This window comes from Salvia hispanica, chromosome 6, assembly GCF_023119035.1.
Source record: "Salvia hispanica cultivar TCC Black 2014 chromosome 6, UniMelb_Shisp_WGS_1.0, whole genome shotgun sequence".
Lineage (NCBI taxonomy): Eukaryota > Viridiplantae > Streptophyta > Magnoliopsida > Lamiales > Lamiaceae > Salvia > Salvia hispanica.
The window spans coordinates 16731019-16752542 of NC_062970.1; the positions used below are offsets into that span (position 1 = coordinate 16731019).

At 42.3% G+C, this 21524-nt stretch overlaps 1 pseudogene; it reads left to right on the top strand.

The window, feature by feature from the left end:
* LOC125194807 overlaps positions 1-1340 on the top strand; it is a 3739-nt pseudogene extending 2399 nt beyond the window's left edge.
* Positions 1341-21524: the final 20184 nt, after the last annotated feature.

The window sequence follows — 21524 nt, forward strand, 5'->3', positions numbered from 1 at the left end:
TGATGCACTTTTTATTAGCAATAAATAAACCTGCAAGTATATAGAGTAGATCTAGTATAGCTAAAGGTCAGTACTGGATATCGAACACGGGGAATATAGTTGCAACTGGCTATTATGTACTAAGCGTCAAATACTATCTAGAGAAACAAGAGAAGTTTTGGGTTTTTGAAAGTAAAAACAATTAAAAGCAATCAAACAACTAAATGCAATTAAATCACAAAGATAAAATATGAGAGATAAGAGAATTCCATGGATGTGCGTTCACAGTTATGGTTATACAAATTCCAAACTACAATACCCTAGCACAGTTATTACTTTGATAGAACGAGTCACCTAGCTTATGCTCATGCGATACAATTGTTGATTACAAGATTAGGGTTGTCAATCCTAACACGTAACTCCTAAAAGCTCCTAAGACCCTTGAAAAGTCCTCACTCTCAATTAACAGTGCCGTTTTAAAGGGAAGCTAACTGTAGTGTCTACTAAGTGGATCTAACTCGCTAGAACTCTGTCACAGTTATGAAGCAAGTTGTATTGAATCATACATAATTGTGTCACTCAATTATGAAGCATCATGATTAACTTAGGGAAGAAACAAAGTAAAAACAAAACGGATATTAAATAGAAAACGGAATTGTATAACCAAAGTTGCTACTAACACATCCAAAGAATCCTATGAATTTAGTTAGACATAATTGAATAAGCTAAAAACATAGAATGAAGTGAAAACAATTGGAACATAAAACTAAAGCAAATAAAACCCGTAGGTTGAATCCTTGTCGTTCTTGATGTTCTTGCTTCTTTCTCCAACCCCTTGCACAATGAAGTACTCTCAAATTTATGCTATGGAAGTAATTGGCAAAAAGATGATGAAAGATTAGGGTTGGAGGAGGAGCTATGAAAGCTCCCCTTTTGGGGGCTAAGGAAGGGTTGAATTTTATGAATGAGGTTATGGGGTATATATAGGCTTTAGAAGGATTTAAATTTGGTAATAAGTGTCCTCCAAGCATTAGGAAATATGTAATTTTCGTTCCCCATAGTAGAAGGAAAATATTTGGCTTCACAAGGTAAGATCTTCTTTCCTTCTTCAAATTCCCGCATAGACTGCAGCTGGCAGCTTTGCGCGACTTTGGTAGAACGGCCACAACTCTCTTCACAGAACTCCGATTGAGTTAATTCTTGAACCATCTTGAAGCTCTTTTCAAGACGAAGAGAATGGTGTGCAGAACGCTCCGATCGGACTTCAGGATCGCCGGAAAATTGAGTTTGAGCTGTCGCGCGCCGCATTTCTGTGGCGGGTCGCCACACCTTGCCAGCCGTCGCCGCGCGCAGTCCAGTAGCTTCTGACTCCTTGTGGCGGTCGCCACGCACTTCCCGGAGGTCGCCTCGGCGTGTCTTTGTCTCCATTAAGCCGCCGGCGGTCGCCGGAAGTGTTACGGCGGTCGCCGGAGAAGCTCCAGCATTCCTACTTAGCGTTTTTACTCCCTTTTTTGGCTCAAATATGCATAGTATCTCACAAAACATGTTAAAAATACCAAAATAACATAAAATATGCAAATAATGGACATGTAGAGTGCAACTTTGATGATTAAAAAGGGACCACAATAATGGCCTTAAAATAAGTGCAAAGTGCTGAGCATATCATACCCCCAAACTTGAACCGATTTCTACAGAGAAGGATGCGTAATAATCATGTTCAAGGATTTGGACTTGTTTTTGGTGTTGGCTGCTGCCACGCATTTTTCTTGGGTTGAGGAAACAAATTAAACTTGACTTGAGAATCTTAAAACTCCTATGCTAATAGCTAGACTTAGGCGAAATAACAAGAGAACGTTGCAAGAAAATTAACTGCTCAATCACCAAATCTAAGAAAACTACTCTGATTACCTAGACCTAGGAAACAAACTGACTGTGGGGGACCATGACTGAAAAAGCAGCAGGTACCTACGGACGAAAAGCTGGCAGAATAACTAACTCGGGTACTAACTAACAGCGACATCATCTTCTTCAACCAAATTGCGTAAAAAAAACTCATAAGGAAAACAACATGAACGAAATCAGTGCAGAGCAAACTAAATCTAAATCAAATTGATGCATACAATGAAGAACTGAACGGATCTACAGATGCTAGACGAAGTACAACAGGAAACAAGCAGAAAACTCAAATCCATCTAACAACTTCCTTTTCTCACTTCGGATCCAACCTCAGACGCTAAATCCACTCCGGATCCAAGCGTCCGACGCAAACTCCTCCCAACAGAAACACTTCATCACTTCAGATTTAAACAATAACCTCCAATCAATCAATAAACCACAGATCTATCACCAAATTCCCAGATCGAGTACCACAACATCAAAATAAAACAGAGATCGACATAAAACTTGTTAAAATAAACTCTCAGCAGCAAGATCTATGTAAATCAACTCGAAATATCACAACTAAACGCAACCAACAGAAGCGAAAAGATAACGAGTAACATCAACAGCCAAGTCGACTCTCGAAAGTGAAGTTCGACGCAAAAGTGCAAAACAGCCGAAATTAAAAAGAGATTTTATCTTCGTCCACACGCGGACGGTGTTGCAACTGAGACCTTCTAAAGAAATGAACCCTTCGTAACCCCGAACTACCCCAGATCTCCCATTCCCAAGTGTGTGTTATGTGTGTGAGCTAAAAGAGAGTAAAAAAAGTTCCTCCTTGTGCGTTGCATGCTCTTCTATTTATAGGCGTTGGAGTGGGGTCCAGCGAGGTATAGATAGACTTTGTTGCCCTCAGCTACTGACTCCCTCCATCACGCCTTCTTTCCTTTGAATTATGCTCACTTCACTTCATTCCTTTGCTAGACCATTTCCTTCAGCATTTCCTCGATCTAGCGATTTTTTCACACACCTGGTTTAGGAAACGTGTTAGACCCAGCAAATTATAACGCTTTTCACCATATAACCGATGCATGAAATTAGCCTTATCAGTGATTAATCATCAAAAGTCCGAAAGGTCTTTCTTTTTGGTTGTAATGTAGGCTCTTTGGTAGGTGAGGAACATTTGGCTAAAAAGTGACTCAAAAATAAAGGTATCCCAAGTAGAGTAAATTGACTCCACTTTTCTAAATCCCATGACACTTTTAACACATATTTTTCTCCTTCAACTTACTTTCCAACCCTTTGATGATTTATTTCTTTTCACAACCTTTCATACCTTTTCTTTTTTTTTCTTCTTTTTATTTCATAGGCATCCTTTCTAAGATTAAGCACATATTTGAATTTTTCACTATTTCACAACTTGTACATTTTTCTTTATTTAAGCACGCTATTTTTTTTCTCAACTTTTCCTCCTTATCTTTCCAATTCCTTTACGAAAGATATAACAACTATACTAACCCAAGGAATTGTCCCCATTTAATTTGGCTTCCAAAGAATGGGCTTAAAGGCTCAACATCTTGAAAATTTTGAATTCTCAACAAAGAATAGGCTTAAAGGCTCAACTATACTAACCCAAGGGGAAATTTTGAAAATTTTGAGAGAGTCGAAAATTTTGGAAAAGATGGTCTAACATATTCCCTTATCAACTTAAACACTATGTAAACTTAGGCAAGACTAGGAGCAAGTTCTAGAAACATATACATGCTTGCAGATAAATCACACAAGAAAGAATATTAAGCTCAAATCTCACAATGTATAAGCATGATTCAAGGCGAACAAGCAATTCACTAGTTATGCACCTTTTCACCAAACCATCAAATCAAAACGCTAAGCCATACTTAAACATAGATGGAATGTAATATCATCAGCAACTCGATCTAAAGTGTGTCCCTAAGCATGCATGTTTCTAAGTTCTTCATGTTAAGTTTACGACATTTTTCAAGGTTTTCACAAGGATTCATCTTTGGGTTTTATTTCAAAACTAAGCAAAAACAAAAAAACAAAAACCCTAAACAAAACTCCTAAACTCATGGTCCACCACTTCATCCCCCCAAACTTATTTACAACAAAGTAAAATAAGTTTGTAGATTTGGTAGGGACGTGAGTAAACTAGAAACCAATAAAAATACCTTGAAATTTCCTCGTGGGTCCGGACGGGGTGAAAATTCGACAAAAATCGAAAATTGCGCTGGAACTATAATTGTGCAGCGGTCGCTGCGGACGAGTCAGGCCTTTCCAGTGCATGGCCAGCGGGCCGCTGCAACACATGCAGCGGTCGCTGGCAGGAGTCCAGAACCTTTAAAAAAATTTTAAGGCTTTAAAAACGAAATTCAAGATAAAAATAACCAAAATTTAATCAAAAATTGTCAAAACATTCAAAACAAATTGTCTTAAAACAAAGTAATGATACAAGTGCTCATTTAAAGTCATGATCTTGACTACATCATTCTTGAGGAGGAGGGAAACGAGCACTAAGGTCCTCGAAGGCGCCGATGAGGTAGGTGATGTCCTCTCTCATGGTTTGACGGTCCTCTTGAGCCTCCGTGGCCATTTGGTGAAACTCGGCAAGTTGTTGTCGTTGATGAACGTCCTCGAGCCTTTGAGCCTCCCAAAAGTTCGTCTCGGCCGCCCTCCAATCGCCTTGGGCCTCCCAACCTTGTTGGTTGAAGTTGTTCACCTGCTGCTGCTCCGCCCAACGATTGTCCCAAATGTTGGACATGTTTTGCAAATAGGAGAATACCTCTCCTATTTGGGCAGAAGTACCGGCTTGGAAATCCACATGTGGATCCGGTCGGCCTCGGCAGTGGTTACTCCTATTGCGGCGGCGATGGCCTTCTACTTCGTCTTCCTCATCCTCTTCATGTCGAGGCGGCGGCGGTGGTACCCCACTTCCTTGAGCATACGAATGCTCTTCACCCTCCACATTTTCATCAATGGCGGCGTAGGTGGAATCAACTTCCGGTTCAAAGTTGGGGACGCGCAACGGCATGTTCCGCCTCCTAAACTCCCATGCGATGGGGTTAGCTTCAATTGCACTCCGGTGAGCGGCGGTGTCGAGCCTCCAATTGGCCTTGTTGTCCCACGTATCAACCTTGGTCAATTGTGGGTGTGTAACAGGAAAGTGATCCTGCGCCGACTGTAGGAACAATGCTTGGCCACTCGAGTTGGTCTTCAAAAGACCTACTGCAAAAAGGACCTCATAGGTGATGAACATCCCACCCATATCCAGAGTGAAGTCCACCGTCGGGATGCCAACATACTCGGCAATTTCCGTGATCAACCCACCGCAACAAATAGGGCTCCCGTCCTTTTTGGAGATGCGGTCGACGTAGATGGTGAAGAGGATTCCAAAGTTGATCCCCTTCTTGTTGAGCAAGCTCCAAATCACGTCCTTCTCGGTTTGGGAGACACTCCCACCATCAATCCGGGCAAACATTAGCTGCGTCATCGCCCGGTGGAGGTATCGAAGGACGGGGTTGTGGATGGAAGAAGACTTGGCGTAGGCCGTCATAAAGTCCTCCCCTTCAATGGACATAGCTCTCCACATGTCGGAGTAGTCATACTCCACTTCCTCGCCGGGGTTGGGGTTGTGGCACTGGAACACCTCGCACAAATCCGCCATCGTGAATGTGTGGTTGTGGTTGCCGAGGCGGAAGTCAATGGACTCGGGGATGCGGGTGTGGCGGTCCTTGTTGACCTTAAGCATACTTAGAAACTCAAGAGTGAGTCTCCGGAATGATGGCCACCTCCCACGAAACATATTGTCGAGGCCATTCCCCTCACTGACGTCGCACAACGCCCAAAAGTCCTCTATAATCCCCAAAGTGGCGAGGGGAAGATCATGTGGGTATCTTGAAGGCATGGTGTCTCTCGCCGAGACTTTCTTCAACATTGTCTTGTGTGCTTCCAACGGAAGGCCAATACCATAGCTCTTCGCGTTTTCGGGCTTTCCTCTTGTTGTCATGTTCCTACAAAGAAACATCAAACTCATAAAAAGAGCATCAACAAATGACAAACAAGGGTTCCCCCCCAAACTTGCAATCAACCAACCAATAATCAACAAAAATAGACCATGGTGTGCAAGCTTGTATCTAGCATGTGTTTTAGTGTGGTTCATGAAGACTTATGTTGAGTACAAACCTATCCCACATCGGACATTTGAGGGAAGTTGGAAGGTGTATATAATTCTTGTCCAACCCCAATTAGTTTGAGGCCTTTTGGGAGTGACCCAAAAACAAATCCGTGCGGGCTTGACCCAAAGCGGACAATATCAAACTAATGTTTGCCAACGCTGACAATCCTTACAAGTGCTATCAGAGCCAGGTTGGCGTCGGGTCTGGTCCGATTTGCGAGACCCATGTTTGAGTGGGGCCGACGATCCGTCTGAGTCGGAGCCCATTATGTGTTTCGATGTGGTCTCGGTTTGAGGGAGAGGTTTGTTGAGTACAAACCTATCCCACATCAGACATTTGAGGGAAGTTGGAAGGTGTATATAATTTTTGTCCAACCCCAATTAGTTTGAGGCCTATTAGGAGTGACCCAAAAACAAATCATGCGGGCTTGACCTAAAGCGGACAATATCAAACTAATGCTGCCGACGCCGACAATCCTGACAAGTGGTATCAGAGCCAGGTTGGCGTCGGGTCTGGTCCGATTTGCGAGACCCATGTTTGAGTGGGGCCGACGATCCGTCTGAGTCGTAGCCCATTATGTGTTTCGATGTGGTCTCGGTTTGAGGGGGACGTTTGTTGAGTACAAACCTATCCCACATCGGAAATTTGAGGGAAGTTGGAAGGTGTATATAATTCCTACCCCAATTAGTTTGAGGCCTTTTGGGAGTGACCCAAAAACAAATCCGTGCGGGCTTGTCCCAAAGCGGAAAATATCAAACTAATGTTGCCGATGCCGACAATCCCAATTCATGAAAATAATAATAGCCTCACAATGCTATGAACATGATTGCAAAGTATAACAACAAAGATCAAGGAGGTATTTCACTATCAAAACACACAATTCATCACCCAATTTACAAATATAGCCAATGAAATCATGAAACAACAACATCAAACTCATCCTCCATGAAAAACAAACTTCTCAACCGAACAAATCATCAAATAAAGCAAAATCCATGGAAGAATTTAAGCATAAGCTCAGAAATTGAAGTTAGGATTCATACCTTGATTTGGAGTGATTTGAACGATGGAAGCCCGAAAGATGATATGCAATGGATGAACTTGAGTGAGGGTGTGTGGAATTGTTGAATATTTTGAGTGGAGGTCGTGTGCAAGAGAGAATGGAGAGAAAAGATTAAGAAAAGAGAAAGAAAAACTAACTCTTATAGGAGTTTTTGCGTTACTGCCTCTCGCGCAGCGACCGCTGTAGGTTTCTCCTTACGGCGGTCTCCTTCGGGCCGCTGCGGCCCACGCAGCGACCACTCCGGCCCGCCCTAGGGCTCGGCCCTGTTCCTACACACGTGTCAAACTGGCAGCGACCGCTGTGGATTATTCAGCGGTCGCCTTTAAAATATTATTATTATTATTATTATTATTATTATTATTATTATTATTATTATTATTATGTTTTTAAATATGAGAATTATGAAAATTAAGAGAAAAATAAAAGAAAATAAAATATTGGGTTGCCTCCCAACAAGCGCCTTTGTTTTAGAGTCGTTGGCTCGACTTGAAGTTATCCAACTAGCTAGGCGGGTCGATGACCCTTGTGCTAAAAACCGCAAATTGTATCAATTTCGTGCCCATCTTTCTCCACCATTTATACTTTCCCTTCGCGGTCTTGATCACGTAGACTTCGGGGTCATCATGTGACGGACTGAAGAGTGGTCAAAGAGTATCTGAAATGACTGCTTGACTGGGTAAACAACTTCCTAAGCTATCCTAGACAGACGAAAAGCGAAATGTGGGGACCATTTCCAAAACTGCATAGTACGACTGGAAAAGCTGCAATTTAACTAACTAAGGACTAACTAACAGCGACATTATCTTCTCCAACTTCATCATGAAACAATCAGTAAAAAATAGGGTAAAACAAAGATCAAAATAGGGCAAACTAAAATTAAACCGATAGACACAATAAACGGACAAAATTAAAGCAGATCTACAACTACTAGACGAGGAAAACAAGAATGCAGAATTTAAACATCTCAATCATGCAAAAGTAAATAGATCCAGCCACGGGACGCTTAATCCGCTCCGGATCCAAGCCATCCAAAACAATCAAACATCCTTTCCATCTCTGATCTTCACAGATTTAACCAGATTCAACCCATCAACTTCAAAACTCCATACAATTCCAACTCCAAACTCAAATCAACCAACAATATCCAACAAATCAAACCAACAACACTGCAATAGGGTAAACGAAACAAAAGTAGCAACATCCATAGCAAAATAAGAAATATTCAGCGAGAATAACAAAACAGAACCGAGCTTCGAACAGCGAAGACTCGGGAAGTATGAAGTGTAAACTGGAAAGCAAATAAGAATTGTTTCTTCGCCTTCGTAGAGACGGTGTTACGCCACAAACAAACTAGAAACGTGAACCCCCACGACAATTCCCCGTGATAGTGTGTGTAGAGAAGTGGAAAACTAAGCTAAGAGCCGAAAGAGTGATGGAACGAGATATCTTCATGTTGATCGCATGCTCTTATTTATAGTGGATAGAGCTTCTAGACTGTTCTTGTGTTCCCTATTTTGCCCTCCAATTTGATGCTCCTCAATCTAGTAACTTCTTCCTTCTTCCGCTCATTTTTCCCACCAGCTTCTTCCTCCATGCAATCTTCGTCTTCTTCATGGGGCTGGCGATTTCTCTACACACCCGGCTTATAAAACCTTGTCAGACCCAGGAAATCACAGAATTTTACCACATAACCAATGCATAAAATTAGCCTTATCACGGACCCTTCTTCTTATTCCCCTTCGGTTTTTCCTGCGGTGTAACTTTAGGGGAGTTAGGCTTGCCCTTTTCTGGGGATGGAGGTACATTCTTTTGGCCCTTTAGGCTTTGTAGTATTTGTCATCATCACGACTCTGCACTCGTACTCCATCTTGGCCCTTTGTGCCTCCTCGTACTTGAACATCTCACTCTCGATTTTGTAGGTAGACTTGCTAGCATTGTCGCTAAGCGTGATTTCCCCCCTACCTACATCAATAAGTGCTTTGCTCGTGGCGAGAAAATATCATCCGAGGATTAGTGGCACATTTTTATCAACCTTCATATCAAGTATAATGAAATCAGTGGGAAAGATGAAATCATCTACTTTTACCAATACGTCCTCGATCATGCCCAACCTAATTCTGCATTCTGCCTTCATAAGTGGCCCGATGTTGAGCTCCTCGTAGTACTTGACTGGCATGATGTTGATACTAGCCCCAAGATCGCAGAGTGTCTTGTCCACTTTTTCTTGGCCAACCGAACACCTGATGATGAACTGGCCGGGATCCCTCTGTTTCACTTCTTTCTCCCGTTGAATTATTTCACTGCAATGAAGAGGCAACTTGAGATCGGCCTTCGTAGGCTTCTTCTTTCGCATCACGGCCTCCCTAAGTAGTTTTGCATACCTAGGTATTTCCTGCAATGATTCAACGAGAGGTATGTTAATGTGAACTTTGCAGAACATATTTAGGAAGTGCTTAAATTGCTCCTCAAGCTTAAACTTCCTCTTTGGCTGAAACGGAAGCACAATCCCATTATGACGCACGAGAGAATCCTTGGGCGCAGGTGTATCTGCCGGCTCTACAGCGGCCCGCTGCGAAGCTTGCAACGGTCCTCTGGGGGTCGGGCAGACTCCGGTTTGCGCCTCAGAGCTGCTTTCTGCCCCGTTTTCTGCTTCACGACCCACTTTTTGTTGATGTCCGCTACTCGCGCTGCTGCTTTCTTGTCCTCCTCAATATTTTGTTGGACTTAATCCATCTGTGTTTTGATTGAGGTGACGACAGTTGTAAGCGTGGTAATTCCAGCCTCGAGGTTATTCAACCTTGCTTCCACGACTCCGATCTTGGTGTCATTGGTCTTTCTATCTTGCACTAGCACTTCAAGGATTTTCATGATCCCTACCTCATACTTTTCCTCCTCCTTTGAGGGCTCGACAACTCCACCTTTCCCCACATTAAATCCTGCAGGGGGCTGCAAGAAATTGTTGTTAGAGTACGAAAGGTTGGGGTGAGGACGGTTCCCATTATAATTGTTGTAATTACCGTCCCCCTGGTTAGGGCGATAATTGTTGTTGTTAAATGAACGGTTGGGACCGCCTCCTTGTTGCACGTAGTTGACATCCTCAACGGGAGCGGCTTCAGCGTCGGGTTTGGTGACTGCGATAATGGAAGTCGGTGGTACTGGATCTTCTCTCCTCGATGTGTCCATCTGATTCACCCTAACCCTCAGCTCTGCCACTTCTTTTGCAAGGGAGTTTTCCTCGTCTGTCTCTACTGCTGCAACTCTCCTAGAGTGATGCCTCTCCTTCGACCACCCGCGGCTGTTAGTGGCAAATTCCTCTATCATTGCCATTGCATCTGCCCCGCTTTTCCTTAGGAATCCTCCGTTGGCCCCTGAATCCAACATGGCACAAATTTGCTCGTTAAAGCCATTATATAATATGCCTACTTTATGATCCACGGTAAAACCATGGTTGGGGCATTTTTGGAGGAGCCCCTTGAAACCAGCTACGGCCTCCAAAAGAGGCTTGTCTGGGCGCTGGATGAATTAGAAGATCTCACTCTTCAGTTTCAATATGGTGCCCGGCGGGTAGTACTTGTCGAGGAAAGGCGCCACTATGTCTTTCCACGTGGACACTTGCTCTGTAGGTAGACACTCAAACCATTCCTTAGCAGAATCTATAAGGGAAAAAGGAAAGAGGCGTACCCTAATGGCATCGTCGTCGACACCATTTAATTTGAGCGTATTGGCAATCTCCATGAATCTCGATAGGTGGCGGTTTGCATCTTCCGTGGCCCTTCTTGAAAAAGAATGATGCTCAACCCTTTGAATGAGGGGTATGTGCAGTTCAAAGTTGTTAGCGTCAACCCGAGGACCCTCGGGAAACGTAAGAACGTTCTCGAGGTTGAACATATGCATAACAGGGAGTATCTCCTTGTTTTTCTTCTCCTGTGCCTCTCGAGCGAGCTTTTCGTCCATCAAAAGTTTGACTTGGATCTGCAACCTCTCCAACTCGGTCATGTTGTCTTCCTCCGCCATTGCTAGTCGTCCTCTTCTTATTATCCTACGTGTCCTTTCAAGTTCGTGATCGATCGACTCTAAACTGTACTTCCCGTTCGCATAAACTACCTGAAAGAGAGAGAAAATAAAAAAAAAAAAACTAAAAAAAAATCAAAAATTGAAAGCAAGAAAATTCAAAGTAGTAAAATCGTCCTTTGGAAGATATCAATCACAAAGTGATATTATTCCCCGGCAACGACGCCAAAAACTTGATGCACTATTTATTAGCACTAAAAATACCTGCAAGTATACATGGTAGATCTAGTATAGCTAAAGGTCAATACCGGGTTGTCGAACACGGGGAATAAGATCACCAATTGGCTACCTTCTACTAAGCCTCTTTTACTATTTGGAGAACCAGAGAATTTTGTGAAAACAATTGAATTGAAAACAGAAAGCGGATGAATGCAGCACAAACTAGAGATCGAATAGATGAGATAAGAGAATTCCAGGGATGTGCGTTCACAACTATGGTTATACAAATTCCTTCTACAATATCCTAGCACAGTCTATACTTCGATAGGACGAGTCACATAAGTTCTGCCCATGCGGTACAAGCGTAGATTACTAACACTAGGGTTGTCAATCCTAGATTCGTAACTCCTAGAAGCTCCTAAGACCCTTGAAAAGTCCTCACTCTCAATTAACAGTGTCGTTTTAAGGGAAGCTAATTGTAGTGTCTATTAAGTGGATCTAACTCGCCAACCTCCTCTCACGATTATGTAGCAAGTTATAGCAGATCATCATCGAATGTGTCACTCAAACATGCAGTATTACGGAACAACTTAAGGAAGAAACGAAGTATAAACAAAACGGATATTAAATAGAAAACGGAATTTGTATAAACCAAAAAGAGTTACTAACACATCCCTAGAATCCTATGAATTTAGTTACACATGATAGAATAATCTAAAAACATAGTTTGAAGGGAAAACAATGTAAACATAAGAACTAAAGTGATAAAACCCAAAGGTAGAATCCTGTAGCCTTGATCTTCACTTGACTTCGTCTTCAACCTCTTGCACAGTGATGAACTCTCAAATATTTTGCTCTAGAATTGTGAGGCAAAGAGTGTAAAAAAGGGTTGTCTCTGAATGAAGAGGTTTAAGGGGGTATATATAGGGAGTAAGTCGAATCCTATGGAGGAAAGGAAAAGATTGGCTAATCTTGGTAAAATCTGGAGAAAATCTAATTAAATTCGTGCACCGCCTTCTCGCAGTGGACCGCTACACCTTGGCCAGCGGTCACTGTGCATTGTCTCTGCGGATTTGGGTAGCGGTCGCTGCATGTCCTACAGCGGTCGCTGCAAATTAGTCCAGTGGCTACGGGATCTTCTCGAGCGGTCGTTGCACACGTCCCAACGGTCGCTAGGCGTCTTCATACTTTTCAGCACAACTTTTCTGGAGCGGACCACTTCAAGCGCAACGGTCGATGTGGGCCAGCCGTCGCTGCGACACACGCAGCGGGCCGATGGGCGTCTTTGAGCACGCCAGAATTCCATCTTCGACTTTTTCCTATCTTTTTGGCTCAAATATGCACAGTTCTCACAAAACATGTCAAAATACCAAAATAGATAAAATATGTGAGATATGGACATGAATTGCGATTTAGACACTAAAAACAGACCAAATAAGGGCCCTTAAATAGTGCAAAATCCGAGCGTATCAGTTATGATTTTGCAGAATTTTTTGTGAGGTTGCGATTTTCATGTTTTATAAACTCAATTCCATGATGGAGGACAATATGGTCAGTGAACATGTAACAGCCCGCTTTCCTAGGGTACAATAAATGCGGCGACTGCTACCAAAACGGACTCAAAGAAATGAACGAAGGCTAGGGTTTCAATTAAAGAGTGTTGACCAAAAGATTAGAAAGAACTATCAGAGTATTTAAAGCAATAACTTAACCTCGAAACTCGAATAAGAAAAGGAAGGTGTAATAAATGACGTTCAACAATGTCAAGAGTATGACATAGTTTTCCAAGATAAAAACCACAAGATAGTCTAAAGCCTCTAACTCGAAAGGAGAGTGCAACATATTCGAAATAAACATAAGTGTATCAAAACTCAGCGGAAAACGACCAAGAGAAAGAATAGCTATGTATGAAGACACAACTACGCTTGATGTTTCAAATATCCATCTTAATTAATTATCATGCTCAACACCCGCCACCGCTCGTCATCGTTCAACCTGCACATAAGGAAAACACATGCAGGGGCTGAGTATTTTGAAATACTCAGTGAACTCGTTGCCAAAACATTTTATAAGTTATGCCACCCTTACCAAGTGAACTCGAGTTTTAAGCAGTTTAAAGAGAATTTCACGAGTATCACAAAAATATTTAAGATAGATTGGCCAATCAAACAACTCCCCATTTTCTCATCAATTCATAAATCACAATCTTTCCATAGTGCGACGAAAGTGTGGCCACACTTTTCGCCCATGAGACCGGCCGACTAGCAAAGACGGCTCACGATCCCCTCGTGTAGACAGCCTGGTAGGGTTTGCGGCCCGTACTCAGACCCGAATTCGTATAACATATCCACAGCCCTAGCCCAATGGAGCGAACTCGCAAACTAGGCTTCAGGCGCACAATATCACAATAAAACAAACATAGGCATGACATAACAGTTAAACCACCCTTATAACACCAATCAATATTTTGCAAGAAATAAAAGAGTTTAAGAATAAAGCCCACCTCGACTGCTTAGATTTTCAAGTAGTTTCGCTTTTCCGTTATCCGGCTTCGCAACCGAGGTTTCACCTTTTTATTCACATAGGCACATATCACAAATCAGATTCAATCACAATTCTTAACTCATGCATGTCTCAATACTTCCATCTTTCCCATTGACTCATCTTAATCTTCATAAATCAGTAAAATCTAGTCATGCTTATCATATATTTTCCCTTAGTATTTCAACTCTAGGTTTATCATCAACATATGTCACACAAGAGTATTTAGCCATCAAGCACACCACACACGCAACACACACCACACACTCACACACGCACACACACCACACGCACACACGACACACACACACACATGTTCCATATTCACGTATCCCTTTTTATCCCACTTTCCTCAAACAAGATGCATGAGGGTTCAAGAAGACCAATTCATCGGTTAGAAAAAGGAAAAGGGATGAAGAAGAAGGAATACTTATATATATATAAACAAAGTACCTTTTTTGGGATAAACGATCGGTAGAAACAAAGTAGGGACTTGGTTCTTCAAGAATTCTTGGATTAAACTTTGATTCTTCTCCAAAGATAGCAAGATATTGGAGAGTAGAAGAAGAAAAATTTGAGAGAGTGGGGAATGGTGGGGGACGAAAATTTGGGGTCTAGGGTTGGGGTCTTCTCTTATTTATAGTGCTCAACAAGATCTTTACGTAATTAGAATAGAATATTTGGTAAGATTTTATTCTACACAATGAATAAAATAATATTGTGAAGTAGGGAAGAAGAAATACCAAAAATAAGTTCTAAGGCATAAACATGGAATTTTCGAAAATTAGGCCTTCTAATTAGCCATGGTTTCGTTTTGGTATATTTTACGGAGTAGAATAAAATATCACGGAGCAAAAATGAAATAAAAATTCTCCCCCATTGGCCTAGAAATAGGCGTGTGATTTGGTGCCTAAATAAGGCATGGATTTTTTGAATGTTGACTAAAATAAGGTATGGCAAGGATCTCTTGAAGTATGGAAAGATTTGGTAGAATATTTAAATTCTAGGTATGGAAAGAAATCAAACAAGGGATTAACTAAAAATAAAATAATTCTTTCCTTCCTATAACAAGTGATTTTTGAAAATCACTAGAAAAACAAAGGGCTCGATTTTTCTCCCGAAAAGAATAAGGAATAATTGAGTTTTGGATTTAATTTGGATAAAAACCCCAAGAATTAAATTAAATCCGGAAAAATAGAATTCCTCCTCCAAAAGGCTAGGAGTCGAAAATTACAAAACAAAAATTTAGGTGACAAGGATTTATGGGAATTTTTTCTAATATTCTCACTCACCCTTAAACAAATAATTCACCTTATAAATTAATTAATCACATAAATATCATAATTCAATAAATCACATGCCACATCATAAAATCAATAAGTTTGACTTTTCAAACTTTCAACGCAAACCCTAGACTCAACTCGGCCATAGCATCACATACAATAAATGCATTCACGACTCCACGTCATCACTAATAATTACAAGGGCTCTAAAATTAGGGTTCTAAGTTCCGAGATGTTACATCCTACCACACTTAAAAAAAAATTTGTCCCGAAATTTGGTACCTTTATGGAAAGAGTTCCAGGTATAGTTCTATCATCTTATCCTCGAGCTCCCACATGGCTTCCTCGGGCCCATGGTTTCTCCATTGAATTTTCACGAAGGCAGTGGTTTTATTTCTCAAGGTTTGGACCTTTCGATCTAAGATTAACTGGGGTTGCTCCTCGTAGCTCAGATCCGGGTTTACGGCAATATCCTCGTAACGAATCACATACTTCGGATCGAACACGTATTTTCGCAACTGCGACACATGAAAAACGTTGTGCACATTCCCAAGGCTGGGCGGCAACGCTAAACGATAAGCTACGGGTCCTACTCCTTCTAGAATTTCGTACGGCCCGATAAAACGCGGTTTCAGTTTGCCCTTGACTCCAAAACGCGCTATCCCTTTCGACGGGGATACCTTGAGGAAAACTTTATCGCCAGCGTGGAACTGTAAGTCCGTCCGTCGGACGTCGGCGTACGACTTCTGTCTGTCCTGTGCTTCCTTCATTCGCGCGCAGATTTGTCAAACGATTTCGACCATCCCTTCGACTGCATCGAGTCCAAGCGCTCTTCGTTCGCCAACTTCATCCCAGTAAAGCGGAGATCTACACTTTCTCCCATAAAGCGCCTCGTATGGCGCCATGCCGATCGTTGCTTGAAAGCTGTTGTTGTAGGCGAACTCGATCAAAGGGAGTGCGGTCTCCCAACTTCCGCCTCGGTCGAGCACCACGGCTCTTAGCATATCCTCGAGAGTTTGTATCGTTCTTTCGGATTTTCCATCGGACTGGGGGTGAAAAGCGGTGCTAAAGTTTAAGCGTGTTCCAAGCTCGCGTTGTAAACTAATCCAAAATTTCGATGTAAACTTCGGGTCACGATCAGACGTAATTGTCACTGGGACTCCATGTAATCGCAGGATCTTTTGAATGTAGATCCGGGCTAGCCTATCCGATCCATGGGTTGCGGGGACAGGTATGAAATGCGCACTCTTGGTAAGTCGATCTATGATCACCCAGATTGCGGTGTTCCCTTTGAGGGTCTTCGGCAATGCCGTCACGAAATCCATAGCGATGTGCTCCCATTTCCACTCGGGTATCGCAAGCGGTTGTAGCTTCCCGTATGGTCGTTGGTGTAAGGCTTTCACCTGTTGGCAGGCTAAGCAGCGCTCCACGAAAGTTGCGACATCTCTCTTCATGCCGTTCCACCAAAAGGACTTCTTCAGATCCTGGTACATCTTTGTGCTCCCGGGGTGAGCAGTGTATGGGGTTTCGTGGGCTTCGCTCATGATCTCGTTCCAAAGTCCCTCGTCGTTCGGCACGCACAGTCTTCCTTCAAAGGTGAGAGCGTTGTCGGAAGCCTCACTAAAATTTCCGGATTCACCGGTTCTCACTTCGACTCGAATCTCCTCTAATCTCACATCTAGTCGTTGTGCTGCAACGATCCTCGTTCTTAGATCAGGTTCTACTACTAACGCGGTGATTCGACCCTTCACGGTTTCGGGTGTCCTAACTACTTCTATTCGCAACTTACTCAACTCTCGTACTAGGCTTTCCTCTTCTGTCAGAAAAACAGCGAGTTGCGAATGGTCTCTACGGCTTAAAGCATCTGCTACTACGTTTGCCTTGCCAGGGTGGTTGTTGATGCCACAATCGTAATCCTTCACCAGCTCGAGCCATCTCCGTTGTCGCATGTTCAGGTCCTTCTGCTCGAAGAAGTACTTCGAACTCTTGTGATCCGTAAAGATTTCACACCTAACTCCGTAGAGATGGTGCCTCCAAATCTTTAGGGCGTGCACTACTGCGGCTAACTCTAAATCGTGGGTGGGGTAGTTCAACTCGTGCGGTTTTAATTGTCGTGACGCGTAGGCGATCACCTTGTCGTTCTGCATCAATACGCATCCTAATCTGACCTTCGAGGCATCGGTGTAAACTACGTAGTTCACTCCAAGCTCTGGCACAGCTAACACTGGTGCGGTGGTCAGCTTTTTTTCTTCCTTAGCGTCTCCAACGCGATTCGTAGGTGCTCCGCGTGCTCCTTCTCGCCTTTCGAGTAGACTAAGATATCATCTATGAACACTAAGACGAACATATCTAGGTACGGGTGGAAAACTCGGTTCATCAAGTCCATAAATACGGCTAGGGCGTTGGTCAGTCCAAACGGCATCACGACGAACTCATAGTGACCATATCTGGTACGAAATGCGGTTTTGGGGATATCCTCCTTTCGCATTTTCAGCTGGTGGTATCCGGACTTCAGATCCATCTTAGAGAACACTCCGGCTCCTCGGAGTTGATCGAACAGGTCGTCTATCCTCGGCAAAGGGTACTTGTTCTTGAGGGTCAATTTGTTCAACTCTCTATAGTCGATACACATTCTCATTGACCCGTCTTTCTTCTTAACGAAGAGCACCGGTGCGCCCCATGGCGAAACACTGGGCCTCACGAAACCTAACTCCATGAGCTATTGCAGTTGTATCTTCAGTTCCTCTAACTCCTTAGGCGCCATGCGGTACGGTGTCTTTGATACGGGTGCGGCTCCAGGTTCGAGATCGATCGTAAATTCTAACTGCCTATCTGGCGGCGGTCCTGGTAACGCTTCGAGGGAAAAAGTCGGGGAAAAATCTCGTACGGCAGCAACGTCTTCGACCCTTCTTTCCTCCTTCTCCTTTCCGTTGAGATAGTCGAGGTAGGCGGAGCGTCCTTTCTTTATCATCGCGGTGGCTTGTAGTGCAGAGATTATAGCGGTTCGTCGGTTCATCGAGATTCTGTGGTATACGATGGGTTCCTTATTCGGGGCGTGTAGGGATATTTGCCTCCCCTCACAATGAATCGTCGCAAAGTTCGCGGTCAACCAGTCCATTCCTAAGATTACGTCGATATCTCCCATCGCCATAACTCGCAGATCGTAAGCGACTAACTTAAGTTCTCCTAGTACGATTTCTACGTTCGAACAAATTCGGGAAATTCTATAACACGACATTCGATTTCCTAGCAGCTCGATATAAGCAGTTCGTAAATGCGAAATATTTCTCGTCTCGTTCTATTGGTCATGCCTACACCTCTTGTTGGTGTATCATTTCAGCGCGTGTCTGTCTGTAGAACTTATTTCCCACGTGTATCTTAAAAGATTTAAGCTTTCGCCTTCCCTTGCCGTGTCGCATCAAGAACTCAGAGTATGTATTAAGAACTCAAATTTTAATCAAACAGTCTTAACTTGGATATGGGCCGATTTCAATTCGAAGAAGCACCACAAAATGTCTTTCATCGGAAAGGCTCCAAACTTTATCAAGGAAACAAGAATAACATCTCTAGCTTGACACTTTCAAATCTCATCATTGACAATTGGTTTGAAACTGAGCGAGGACATAACTCGCCCATTCTGAGAATTAAAAAGTTTAGAGGTATCAAGAAAACCCATAGAGCTTGAGAATTAAATTCTGATGAGAGCTCGAAAGAACATGGGATGGGTCATGAAAACAGGGTGAAACCCATTCTGATGTACTTGTAAAATTATGATTCTTCCTATAAGTAGGGTTCAAGGAATGATCACACAGTAGTATTGAAAGAAGGCAGTTGTGCAAGAAAGACATAGACTAGTTGCACAACACGATGGAAGGTACTTGGAGAAAAATAAAACGGACAAGTACATTCGCGCAATAAAGTGGAAAAGAGTGGGAACAGCTCATCGCAAGATAAGATGATAAAAAGGTGCGAATTCCCACATTCACGAAATAAGGTAGAAAAGAGCAGAAGTAGTTCATTGCGAGTTAAGATGATAGAAAGGTGCGAATTTCAATTTCGCACAATGAGGTAGAAAAGAGTAGAAACAACTCATTGCAAGATAGGATAATAAGAAGGTGCGAATTCCCACAAATCTCAAAAAAAATGTGGTCTCAAAGGGGTCTCAGTACAACGAACGAAAAGGAGTAACGCAAATGCGAAAGTAAAATGGTAAGGTGAATAAAAGCTTTAGAAATCTCAAATCCCATACCAGACTGCCCGATCAAAATTTGCAAAAATTTCGGACAGCGGTTATTGATCAAACATGTCAAGGCCGAAAACAATCAGTCGCGTCAGAATTTAGAAATATAGACAAATGTCATGAAGTAGCACTAATAATGGTTCAACGGGTTTGTTGAGGGAAACTCAAAGTTATTGGAACTTTTCAAAACCGTTAAGGAAGAGGAGAACATGATAGCCTTAACTTGGTGTTGAAGAAAGAAAAAATCATTGGGTGTGAAACAAAATATGTAGTGAAACCGAGCTAAAAGAATTTCACTTCTGCCAAAAAGAGCTTGCCACAAACATGGTTACAAAATAAAGGGGTGAACCAAAGTTCCAAGAAGAATATTCCATCCTTTGAAGAAAAACAGGTCTGGAGATGTGATCATACTGAAGGTCATAACTACAAACAACTTTAGGAATGAGGTTCAATGACGGAAGCTCATAAAACCAAATATCGTTCTATGAATTTGAAGAATACTACTCAAGCAAGAGGTCCAAAGTTATAAGGGCAAACACAAATTTCACGCCAAGTGAGTCATGACTCGATATAGGAAAAGAAATAATGGGTATCACTTGCAAATTGTGAGTCAACCAAGGTGTTTAAATAGATAAGGGTTCATGGTTATTCAAAACGTCCCGAAAAGAACTTAGGATCCAAGTAAGTACTGTTGATTTAAAAATTGGTCATTCTAATTACGAAGGTCGCACTCCCTCGCACATCTCTCCCGAGCCTAATCATGGTAACGTCGTTCTATGAAACCGTGGATTCCAAGTCGAGATTCATCGTATCGTCGAAAATAACTAAATTTGATGGTCGCATCTTCAAAGTCTTCTTCTTGCCGTGTCACATAGTCTTTTCGATTGCCATTATACACGTGGTCTTAATGTGTCATAAACGTCGTCGTATTTGTGTCGCGTCGCCACTTTGGCATGGTATGCAAGACTGCATAGTTTTATTAGATCTTGGTATGATCTCGCCATTGTAAGGGTACACCAAGGCTCGAAGTATACTTATTTTCGTTGGTTCTATCACTCAGGAAAGTGATACTGCAGTTGTCAACCTACAACTAAGTTCTAGCACGTTCAGTCTGGCCTACTTCTTAGGCACTCTATAATTTCAAGCATAGCTTGGAGTCTCATACTAGTCATTCCGCGTTTCTACTGTTGATATAAGCGTTGTGATCGTATAACTAAGTCATGCTAGGTTCCAAGTAGTCCAGATCTAAGCATCGCAACATTTCAACATAAATCTCACGTAATCACATTCGCAACAAAGTTCAAAAGTTCCCCATTACCACACAAACTTCATCCATATATTGTACAATTAACAAGTTTATTTGAATAGCATATTTCACCACATAAATCATTTGATGTTCCATAGCATATCAAGCATCGTATATTAATATATGTAAAGATTAGCACTTAGTCAATGCATCATCCACAAAATCGCATTTCCAACTTCATGCAGTTCATGTCCATCTATTTCACAATCACATAATTGCAACTACACATGCGTCATACTTCGCCTTCAAAATTTCAAAATCATATATTTTCAACCAAATATGCATTAAAATTTTCGCCTTCCAAGTAATCATCTAGGGTACAATAAATACGGGGGCTGCTACCAAAACGGACTTCAAAGCACTGAGAATAAAGCCTAGGGTTTCAATAAAAGAGGTTCGACTAAGGCATTAAACGAACTAACAAGCCCTAAGTCAACGATTTAGTCAAGAGGAATAAATGAAGGATAAATATCATAAAACGTGATCGAAATCAGAAGGGGTTCAACATGAGTCAACAGAACCACAACAAGTCTCAAACTTCTAACTCAAAAGGGGCAAACTCAAAGTAATCAAAGAGTACTAGAATGTGTCAAGAATTCAGCGGAAAAGACCAAGAGTAGTGGAGCCATGTATGGAGACACGACTACACTCAGTGTTCAGAACAACCGTCTTAATTAATTAATGAGGTCAACACCCGCCACCGCTCGTCGCCATTCAACCTGCACATAAGGAAAACACATGCAGGGCTGAGTATTTTGAAATACTCAGTGAGCTCGTTGCCAAAACATTTTATAAGTTATGCCACCCTTAC